A 12,240-nucleotide genomic window follows, 5' to 3' on the forward strand; every position below is an offset into this window, starting at 1 on the left:
ATCCAGAATAATGAAAAACTCCTCAGAGACAACAAAATCTCACAATAATGTGTTCTGATTATGAATCATCAGATTTAATTTAATATTCAGATAATAAAATTCTAGATATTAATACCTAGCTGTACCCCAAATCAAGGTACCTGGTATCATTTTATGAAAGAATGTATATTGAGCTCTTCTTACTTTATCTCCAATAGAATTTTTTTTCTTAAAGGGGAATGTCTCTACTTTCTCTCTTTTCTTCTTCTTAAAAGAGTTGGATGTATTTTACTGGAATCATGATGTTCTGAATTTTAAAGCATCATTATTTAGAAGAATGCTTCTACAGTAAGTGTGTATAGATGGAGATGGATAATAGAAACATCAATCATGAAAATGTCTTGAGGAATTGGCTCTTCCATAATTGAGCAATGTCTGTAAAGGCTTTGGACTTCAATTGTAAGTACATTATTTGTTAATATTTCAAAAGAAAATGTGTATTACCATGTGTCTGTTTTACTTTTCTAATGACATTTATTTTTGAAAAGTTGCTCAAAAAACATGAAAGCACAGAATCTCACAAGTTTCTCTGAATTCCATCTCCTGGGCTTCTCATAAGGCCCAGACCTGCAACTCATCCTCTTTGAACTGTTTCTGTCCGTGTACCTGGTCACAGTGCTCGGGAACCTGCTCATCATCCTGGCTGTCATCTCTGACTCTCACCTCCACACCCCCATGTACTTCTTCCTCTCCAACCTGTCCTTCACTGACATCTGCTTCATCTCCACCACAGTCCCAAAGATGATTGTGGACATCCTAACTCAGAACAGAGTCATCTCCTATGACGGCTGCCTGACACAGATGTCTTTCTATGTTTTATTTGGATGTATGGATTACATGCTCCTGACTGTGATGGGTTATGACCGGTTTGTGGCAATCTGTTACCCCCTACATTACCCCACCATCATGAACACTTGCTCCTCTGTCTACTTACTCTTGGTGTCTTTTTTATTTAGTGTTTTGGACTCACAGACACACAACATGATTGCCTTACAAATTACCTGCTTCAAGGATGTGGAAATTGCTAATTTCTTCTGTGAGCCTTCTCAAATCTTTAACCATACCTGTTCAGATCCCTTTACCAATACTATATTAATGTATTTATTTATTTTTCTATTTGCTTTCTTTCCTATCTCATGGAATCTTTACTCTTACTATAAAATTATTTCTTCCATTCTGAAAGTTCCATCATCAGGTGGAAGGCATAAAGCCTTCTCTACCTGTTGGTCTCACCTGTCAGTTGTTTGCTTATTTTATGGAACAGGCATTGGAGTGTATTTGGGTTCAGCTGTGTTTCAATCTCCAGGGAAGGGCATGGTGGCCTCACTGATGTACACTGTGGTCACTCCTATGTTGAATCCCTTTATCTACAGCCTGCAGAACAGGGACATGCATAGTGCCCTGAAGAGACTCTACAGAATAACAGTCTGAGATTAAGACTTTACCATCCATTGGGAATGTGACAGATGAGAGAAGGACTGAAGGAAAGAAAAATAAGGATCAATATGTTGTACATGAACTTTATTTTCTCCGAGATTCTGGTCAAGAAAAGGTGGGTGAGAACTGAATAAATTAAAATGTTAGATCCACTTGTTACCTATTACAGTAATACTAATAAAAAGTGACAAAAAGAATATAAAGCAAAAATGAGGACGTAGACCTCTAAATTTGGATCCTCAGTTACACTGTATTTGAGGTTTGATGGTTTTAGCTACTCATCATGTTTCATAATAGAAAATAGTTAAGAGTTGAAGGCTGGAGAAACTCTATTTTTCAAAATTAATATACATATTTATTTTGGGAAAATGAAAAATTTATAGAGATGGAGGAGATATTTGTTGCACAAAAATGTCAACACAATGCCAGCAAAACGTGTACATAAAAATGGTTAAAATAATATCTTATGGTAATGTATATTTCCCTAATAAACATTGTAAAAAATAAGTGACTTTTATTGAAAGGAAAAAAATTAGCAGAGTGATTAATAGGCCTGATGCTCAGCCCAATACCAGAGCAACCTAAATCCTTTTGTGGTTCTTCTTCCTTTATTATTATTCAGAAATCATTAGAGAATGGGATAATATGAATCAATTGGGGTTATTATGAACTGTGTACAATGGACCTTAAAGATTGTACAATAATCAGTCTGTTGCTGCAGCCTTTCATGTTTTGTAGTTCCAGATCCAGGGTGCCCAAGTCTATGTCCCTCCATTCTGTGGTTGTCTGCCTTAGGACACCCACATCTGCAAATGCACTGATATAATCCTGAAGGGAGAGATTGCATCTTCACTGGGAATCAGGCAAGAGAAGGGTGTTGGACTGCAATTTGTGCTCTTCACTCAACAGAGAGACAGTGCAGGCTGAAATATGTAGAGAGGGAAGATGGATGGAGAGCAGACTATGGGAAACACTGTTTCCTCAGCATCAAGGCAATCATGAATCCTTAAGTATTCCAAAGATGAAAATGTGCAAAGTTTCAATGGCAGGGTTGGTGAAGTTTATATATGTGGATGTTATCATGGACTCTAATATGTCAGTCACAGTTTTCCTTTCTTCCATCACTGACCTTCCATCTGCTATACATCTAACCCATGATAGAAAAAGATGCTTGTCTGTAAACTGTGCCCTATTCTGAATTTTATTGAGAAACATTGATATTTTTGTCTTAAAACATAAAACATATTTCTTATTCTCTAATTTTCTGAAAAGGATGAGCTGTATTGTATTGTAATTATATATGTTCTTGGTTATCTAATATTGCACCACTGAATATTACTAATGTTAGTGTGCACAGAATGGGATAAATAGCCTAGAAAACAATGGAGAAAAATTTCAAAAAATATTGGGTTTCTCCCAGATGAGTAGTATTGCTGAAGGAATATAGGAATCAAATGTAGATAAATTCACATTAACAGCTCAAATATCAGTAGATTTTTTTCTTAGTTCAAGTAATGAAGCTGAGTTATGAATTCCCCACCCTCCATTGATTCTTACCTATTTAGTCCTTCTTGCAAGGATGTTTTGATGGATCAGAGATAAGAAACACTACTGTTATTTGTATCTATACCAGAAACAAAAGGAATTCATTATTTTGAATAAACAATAAAATATGGAATAGTTACAAATATAAGAAAGAAAAATAACAGAGTATTGCAGGGACACCTATTGCTTTTGTTTTAGGCTTTCAAATTCTTCAATAAATGAGAAATATATTTTGTTCTTTGTAAAATAATTTTAATAGTATGTTTGCCAAAAATCAAACAACCATTAAATACAAAAAATTGATACATGAACATATTCAAACTTAATCTGTTTGAACTTTCTGTTTCTTTCCCATCTCTCAACCTTTCCAAAATCAATCTGCAGAATCTCTTTCATTCTCCACAAAATTCATCTCCCTATTTTCTTTCACCTCTCTTTTATTATTCTCTTCTAATTATCTGCACTTTGTTTTTCTCATATCATAGAAATGTTTAAGTTTGAGTATCTAATTTATTTCATTAAGATTATGGTTTGGGCTGGGGATGTAGCTCAGTGGTTCGGTGGCCAGCCTTACAAGCACGAGGACCCAAGTTCAATCCCCAGAACAACAACAACAAAAAAAAAAGATTATGGTCTGAAAGCACATCCACTTCTCAAATAGTATAACTCATATTTACTCTTATGCATGGGTAAAAATCATTCAAGTGTGTGTAGATAGCACATTTTCTTAATACATTCACGTTTTGATTGGTATAGAGGTAATTTTTATGATTCAAATTTTTTTTGCTGCAATTAATGTAGGTATGCTTCATTCAATATGTTGCAATTATTTTGGAAAGAGACAGAAAGAAAGTAGAAAGGGGTTAAAACAGAATTTGTATATTTAGTTTTTTGAGAAAAATCCATATTGTTTTCCACCTAATAGTTGATGAGAAATTAACAATAGATAACAGTTAAAAATTAGAAAATCATAGCAACAATTAAAATGGAAGGGTGGGGAAAGAGCAAAATGTAAGAAGATAGACAATTTGAAAAAGATGCTGTGACAAGGAGGAATAAAAATAAGACAAAATAAAATTAAAGAATAAAGGAAAATAAATAGAATTAGGCAAAAGTAACAGAAAAAAACATAAGAAAAAGAAAAACGAGGGCCAGCAATTTAGCTCAGTGGTTCCGTAACCTGCCTTGCAAGCACAAGGACCCAAGTTCCACTCCTGGTACCCTCCCCCCAAAAAAAGAAAACAAAAAAACAAAAAAAGAGTGAAAGAAACAAAAAAGCAAAGCAAAGTAAAACAAACAACAATCAACCTAACCAAAGAGATGTGTGTCAAATTCCTATGCATTACGTGTTTGGATGAATAGTTTCCATCCAGTAGCAGTTGTATTAGAATCAATCACAGTATTAATCAATAAACCCCTTCTCAAAACAACTCCCATTTCTAAATGTCAGTAATGGGAAGAAAGGAGCTAAAGGTGTAGGGAAGGTGTGATGGGTAGGGGAAGAACAAAAAGGGAAAAGAAAAAAATGTGAGAGAATGAAAAGATGAAAATAAAGTGTTTGTAGATGGGGAGGGGAGGAGGGGGTGAAGGGAGGGCAGAGGTAAAGGGAAAAAATGAGAATCAAGACTTGCCATGTAGAGGTACATGATCCCCACAATGAATGTAACTGTACTGTATCCCTAAAATGTACCAATAAACTCAATAAAATTAAAAAAAAAAACCTCCCAAATTGTACCACTTCTGGGTCTGGTAGGGGCTGTGGTGGATTTCTCCTGCAATTCTGGCCTCAGGTGTAGACAGATTCACGCCAATCCTTTCCAGGATTTCCTTGTGTTATGGAGGTAATTTCCTGTCTCTGGAGCCAGGCTTGGCTTTCCAGACTGCTTTATTCTTTCTCAGCATTATTTTCACATTCTCTGATATCTACCTCTTATGTCTACTCTTTCTTGATTCCTGAAGCTCTTCTCTTTCCGTTTCATGTATTTTGATATACAATTATCTCAATTCCAGGTACTGGAGAGAATGATTTACTGCTGCTTTTACTCTACTATTTTTATCTCTCTATTCTCTGCAGATGTGAGACAGGAGAGGGTAATATTATCCATGAATAAACTGGCTATCCCTGTATTGAATGTATTCTTTGTTAAAAATGCACACCTGATTGTGAAGTTTCAGACTTCCATGAGTTGTTTGCCTATTCTAGATATTATGTTATTCTTCCATCCATTTCTCTTAGAAATTGTGAGCAGGAAGAGAAGGGGGTAATTACATATTCTTCACCTGTAGTAGAGGAAACACTGGGACTCAGGTACTGATCATCTGTTATCAGTACCAGGGCTCTGCTTTCTCCAGAGCAGGCAGAGAAATGATTCATAGATTGTTTTCAATACCAGATGAAATAATTTCTTTTTGCTAAGTCACAGACTCTTACAAATCATATTTAGATTGGTGGTTGCAAACAGACACCAGCCAGAATCCCACCTGCACAACAGGTGCTCAAGCACAGGGGCCCCAGCCAGAGGCTTTCTAGACAGCAGCAGCTTAGAAACTCAGGCACCAGGCAAAGGCTCACCTGGAAAACAGTTGCTTAGAAAAACAGTGTCATGGGTGCACAGGTACCAGCCTGGGCCCAATCCAGACACCAGAGACTCAGGTGCACTGACTTCAGCCAAAGTCCATCCAGGCAACAGCTATGCAACCCACAGGGAGTGCAAAACTTTACCTCAATAATGGTGAAGTGGACTGCATCTTTTGAAAAAAGAAGGCACCTAAACAAGACTCAAAACCAGACTTCCAGATCACTTCATACAACCCCAAGAGACAAGATGGAACAATCTGAAACTAGACCACGTGGATTCCTTAAACTGGTACAAAAGAGGATCTGGGGAAAGTAAAATAAGAAATAATTTTCAGATAAAAACAGATTTCATGTCTTTAATGAAAGACTTGACTAATAACTTTATAGCAGACACATATTAAAAAAAAACAGGATCTGCCATGAAGGACTCAAAATCTCACTCAAAATTCCCCTTTCATCTCACACAGCTCCTGTTTTCCACACAGTTTAATCCATGAAAACAGATTATGGGTTTCTGTGAATAGTTTATCCGTTGCCTCAGAAGAGTTATGATGGTGATGATAAAAATGAAAATAATCACAATATCACAAACCAATAGTGAGAGATTCCTCAGGAGCTAGATATGAATTATATGTTCTATACGATAATGCATTGCACTTATACAATATTTCTTAATAACAAGTTTATAAGTTTTAAAAGAATAAATAAGTCTTGGTAGCCCAATAAAGAAAGACTAACAGAAAATCCTTCAGCTATGCAGACTGTGAAGTGTGAAGTTTATGTCCTGTGTTTCGTTGAGGATTCCAACAACTCATTTTTGCTTTCTTCCTATATGTATTGTGTTTCATAGACATCTCATCCACAAAAGCTTAAATTTGGCCCCTCAGAACTGTTGCCCACCATTCCAAAAGGATATGAAAGAGAAGAAGAAAGAGGAGGAGGGTATGGTAAGCACAATATCATTAATTATGTCTGAGGGAGTCCTAGATTCCATGCTCTGAGCTATGCTCCGAGCTATGTAATTTGATTCATTTCATTTCATTTTGTTTCGTTTCTGTTTTTTCCCACATAAAAAATCCACTTTATTTTCCAGAAAAGGAAAGGCAACTCTATTTTTATGTAACTATTTTAAGATTGTTGGGTAAATAAAAGAGGAAAGGCTTGTTTGGATCACCTGGTCAAATACAGACACAGGACACTTCCCTATTACTCCAGGAGATAATTGTGCTCAGAGCAATGCGTGTTACCTGCTGCACCCCGTATAGTATGGACAGCCATAGAAAAGAGACAATGACCTCAGGAAGAACAGACGTGTCACCATTCCTCACAAAACTCCCTCTAGCTCCTCTGCAGTACATCCTCGCAGCAGTCCACATCTTAAATTTTAGGAATCTGCCCACTTGATCTCTAAAGGAGATATACAGTTAGGAGTTGATTTCCTGCTCTGGCAACTTTCCAGAATTTAAAAATGTACTTCAGATGTGCTTGTGATTTATAACTTTAGTAGTTACTTTAAAATTTCCAGTGGTTGCAGAACAGTGAAAGTTAGTGCGTTGAATCCAGAGCCTAATAATTAAATGTTGAATCTATCAGTCTATTTATGATTTCTGTGATATAGGGGAGAATATTACTGTTTGTAAGACTAAGAAATGCTACAAGTTTATTTCTAGTTGAAACAATTGAACTAAACAAACAATAAACAAGTACAGGTGATTCCTGTGTTATTGATACACAGTAAATATATAAAGTAAGGGTAAACTAGAAATTAGTATTATAAAGCTACTCTTCACATTCTTCAACTAAAATATCCTATATTTCAATTAAGTACTTTCCTATTTCTCTACTGAGATATTTAATGTATTTTGTACAGCATAATATGATATGAATTTGTAGAGAAATTACTTTCATTTTTATTTCTTTTTGTTTTTGTTTTTTATTTTGAGACAGGGTTTCACTATGTAGTTGAGACTGACCTGGAACTCACTATGTAGCCCAGGCTGGTCTTGAACTCACAGCTATCCTTTTGCCTCAGCCTCTTGAATGCTGGGAGTACAGGCATGAGGTACCATGCCTAACTTTCATTTTTGATTCTTTTTTTTAATTCTTCTAATTTTTATTAAGATGGTAGCATCAGAGGGAAACCAATCCTCTGACTACCTCCAAAGGGGAATGAGGAGGGCTAAAAGAAAAAAGATAAAACAGACTTGCATAATTTCAAAGGATATGGGATCCTAAGAAGTCAGTGTCTCAGAGTGGGCAAAGACAAAGTCATTTTTGATTCTTGACTCCTATACCATATTTAGTAAGGAGTCATTTTCAAATCTGACATTACTATTAGGTGCTGGATATATATATTTTTCACACACGTTCACTGTAATCACTGCTTCTTCAACACTTTTGGTGATTTCCTTTCTGCACTTTTATCTAACCGAATCAGATATGGAATATAATAGCTTTTGTTTATGTCTCTATCATGGACAACAGAAACCTATAATTTCAACGTCTGCAATATTCAATTATTCAGAGATCATAGTAAAAGTATTCATGGTAAAAAAAAAAATAAGAAATGATAGAAAAGAGATAACCAGCTTTGTAGAGAAAGCCAGAAGATTTGGGATTAGGTGAGAAGGATGGAGAAAGGGACTGGGGAGGAAATGGAAGTGAAGATTAAAAAGATATGATATACATACATAACTTCCTATCGAGATTATAATTTTCATTTTTGCAAACATAAAAGTCATTGATCTATGAAAATTAATCATGTATAGAGAATATTTTCATTGTCCTTTGTAGAAGTCACAGGCAATCAAAGCATAAACTCAGAGACAATGTAGCAAATTCATGAGAGAATTAAGTCATGATATTATTTCATTTTTAAAATTTTTGCATTGACAGATATATTCACACAGTTTAGAGCATTTGTCAAATTAAACGACCAACAAGACGGATGGCACCTACCCTCTAGACTTCATGTGCTTCACATCTTGGTTTCACATTCTAGGTTTTACTGGTTTTGCCAACTGTCTTCATCAATAAAGTCACAATTTTTATACAAATGGAATTGTTCATTTGAAGAAACAATAAAGTAACAATATTTCGTAAAGTTCTAAGTGTCCCTGGGTTGCCACACACATTGTAAAGTGGGTGCTATTTTCCTGTATCTGTTGTGCAGCCTGAGCACAGAGTTGCAGAAAAGGATATACACATCCTGCATATAAACGGAGTCAGTGAAAGACACTTTAATGTTGAGTTCTGGCCACTAAAATCAGGCACTCTGTCTTTCACAAAGGATAATGGAAATATTATTCTCTGTACATGATTAAACTTTGATCAATAATGTGCAAAATTATTACTATGTATGCATCAGTGATATTATCAGAGGCAGTAATTATAATAGGTTGTGTTTGATTATGAGAAATTTTTGAGACAGTAAAAGCAGGTGATTAATAGTAAAATGGAACATGCCTCAATTGTTTTAATTCATATATCAATGCCTGACAACTATATTATCTAGAAATTTCCATTGGTGTGACACTGAGAAAGAGAAGGATTTTGAAAAGATTATAATAACAACCTCACTTACTGATGTTCTTTCCTCAGATGATGCAGTGTATCATTTAAAGCACTTCAATTTCATATATGTATTTCACAGGTTCTTTACAGCCACTTGTGAATGTAAAGTACTATATGGAACTTGAGAAGTTATGTTGCAGACAATATAGTTAAGCTATAGGTGTATTTTTAATCTTTATTATGTTTATAGGAACATTTTAGATATTCAATACATTGTACATTCATCATCAGGATCTTGTACCCTTACCTGACTCATCTTGGTTCTTATTTTTTCTTTATAGGTAAGAATTTAAAAAAATTTTTCAGAAGGCACAAATCTACACTGACTACTATATACTGATATTAAAATGTGCTCTCACTGTAAATACTGAATAGTTTCTCTGGTGTGAAAATCTAAATGTGTAAAGATTCAAATGGTATAATTGACAACATTAAATAGAAAGAAAAGGGCTAAAGGTGTAGGGGAAGTGGGAAAGCTAAGTGAAAGGAAATAAGGGAAAAGAAAAATATGAGAAAATGAAAAAATGGAAACAAAGTTTTGTAAATAAGAAAGGGAGTAGGGGGTGAAGAGAGGGCAGGGATAAGGGGAAAAATGAGAACTGAGACCTGTTGTGTAAAGGTACAAGATCCCAATGATGAATGTAACTGTACTGTATACCTAAAACGTACCAATAAACTCAATGAGAATATATATATATATGCAACTTTTCTTACTGGTACACAGTCATTATTTGTCTTGTTTATTTACTTAGCTTATGTGTACAGCATAAAATACAGTTTTACATTGATATTTTTTCTTGCTTTAAATCAGTATAGCAAGCAATTTGATCCTGAAAAGCAATTGTTAGTCTTCAAAACAAAAGCACGCATGTTTGTTAAGATGTGTTCAAAAAGTAACACTGAGTTATCCTTTTCATATGCCATAATAATACTGTTGCAAAATATGAATGTGATGTATTTCTTTTTAATTAAAAGTAGTTGCATTGTGGTGTGTTTTTTAATAACTTCAGTGTCTTAGAATTTCTACATTTTAGATTCATGTTGAAACTTGTACACCACCACATGATCATGCAGAGATACAGAGCTCAACTTTCATAGCTGGTCATTTAAATCAGTGTAAAATATTGCCTCTGCAGCACATATTACTACATATTCACTTTTAAGATATATTATTAGTAGCAATGTTCATAGGTCATTCTGCTTCATCTTCTAAAATTCAGGAAATATTTGAAGATTATGTTTGTCTAATGTGCAATACGAAACTATCACTATGAATTTAACAAGCAGATATTCTGAAAAATAGGTTTTGTTTATGGCTAGACTATCTTGATATGTAAAAGAAAACACAAGAAAATATATTCATAAACAATACTAAGTATTAGTATTCTATGGGATTTAGAAATATTTTAAATCATTTTACTTTAACACTGTATGCTAAGTGATCATTATCTATTTTATAGACACTGCCTAGATTTTTTACATTACTTTTGGTAGATTTCTCTGCATTTTTCTCAAGTAGTCATAGTGCAAAATGATAATAAACCCAACTTGACTTCAAGTGGCATGGATTGGACATTTGCTATCTGTATAAAAGAAAGAATGTATGTAAAAAATCTACTAAATGACAGAAGACTGGTGGGAATAACTTGCTCTTTGGATTCTAACCTGGAACTAAAGATTTTGGTCATACATAAGTGAGTTTTATAATCAGAAAAACTAAAAGCAGACTCCTATGATGAATGTAACTGTACTGTATAACTAAAAAGTACTAATAAACTCAATGAGAAATAAGTACATAAATAAATATATAAAATAAAAGCAGTTATCAATCCCAGATCACTCGGTAAACAATAAAGATACGTCCCCTAACATGAAAAACCAAATAAGCACTAATACAAATGTAGTGGGGGGTTTAAATACTCCACTATCACAAATTGACAGATCATCTAGGCAGAAAATCAACAATGAAATAATAGAACTGAACCAAGCTTTGGAACACATGGACTTAATAGATGTTTATAGAGTATTCCACCCCCAAAAATCAGAATATACATTCCTTTCGGCTTCACATGGATCATTCTCCAAGATAGACCACATACTGGCTCACAGAACAGGTCTAAATAAACACAAAAAAATTGAGGTCATCCCCTGTATATTATCAGATCATACTGCAATCAAATTGGAGATCAATAGCACAAGAAACTATAGAAACTTCAAAAGCACACAGAAACTGAACAACACTCTCCTAAACAATCAATGGATTACAGAAGAAATTAGACAGCTTTTGTAAATAAATGAGAATGTCAATACAACATACAGGAATCTTTGGGACACAATGAAAGCAGTTCTACAACCTGTATATTCAGATCATACTGCAATCAAATTGGAGATCAATAGCACAAGAAACTATAGAAACTTCAAAAGCACACAGAAACTGAACAACACTCTCCTAAACAATCAATGGATTACAGAAGAAATTAGACAGCTTTTGTAAATAAATGAGAATGTCAATACAACATACAGGAATCTTTGGGACACAATGAAAGCAGTTCTACATGGAAAATTCATAACATTGAATTCCCACACTAGGAAAACAGAGCGGGCTCAAATAAACAACTTAACGATGAAACTTAGACTCCTAGAAAAACAAGAGCAAGAAAAACCCAAAGCTCAAACGAGAGAGGAAATTATAAAGATCCGAGCAGAAATCAATGCAATTGAAACTAAGAAAATGATACAAAAAATAAATGAAACAAAGAGCTGGTTTTTTGAAAGACAGATTTCGATACTTATGAATTACCAAAGTTGAACGAAGAAGATAAAAACATTTTAAACACCCCAATCACAATCAGTGAAATTGAAAATGTAATTAAAAACTTACCAACAAAGAAAAGCCTAGGCCCTGATGGATTCACACCTGAATTTTACAAGACATTTAAAGAAGAGCTACTACCATTACTCTTCAAACTTTTCAATGAAATTGAAAGGGAAGCCATACTTCCAAATTCATTCCTGGAAGCAAGTATCACTTTGATTCCCAAACCAGGGAAAGATACAACTAAAAAGGA

At 34.4% G+C, this 12,240-nt stretch overlaps 1 pseudogene; it reads left to right on the top strand.

The window, feature by feature from the left end:
* The first annotated feature begins 540 nt into the window (after positions 1–540).
* Positions 541–1,505, top strand: LOC104854646 (annotated as a pseudogene).
* The last annotated feature ends 10,735 nt before the right edge of the window (positions 1,506–12,240 follow it).

The sequence above is a fragment of the Fukomys damarensis genome, unplaced genomic scaffold, assembly GCF_012274545.1.
Source record: "Fukomys damarensis isolate Sample0158 unplaced genomic scaffold, DMR_v1.0_HiC HiC_scaffold_30, whole genome shotgun sequence".
Lineage (NCBI taxonomy): Eukaryota > Metazoa > Chordata > Mammalia > Rodentia > Bathyergidae > Fukomys > Fukomys damarensis.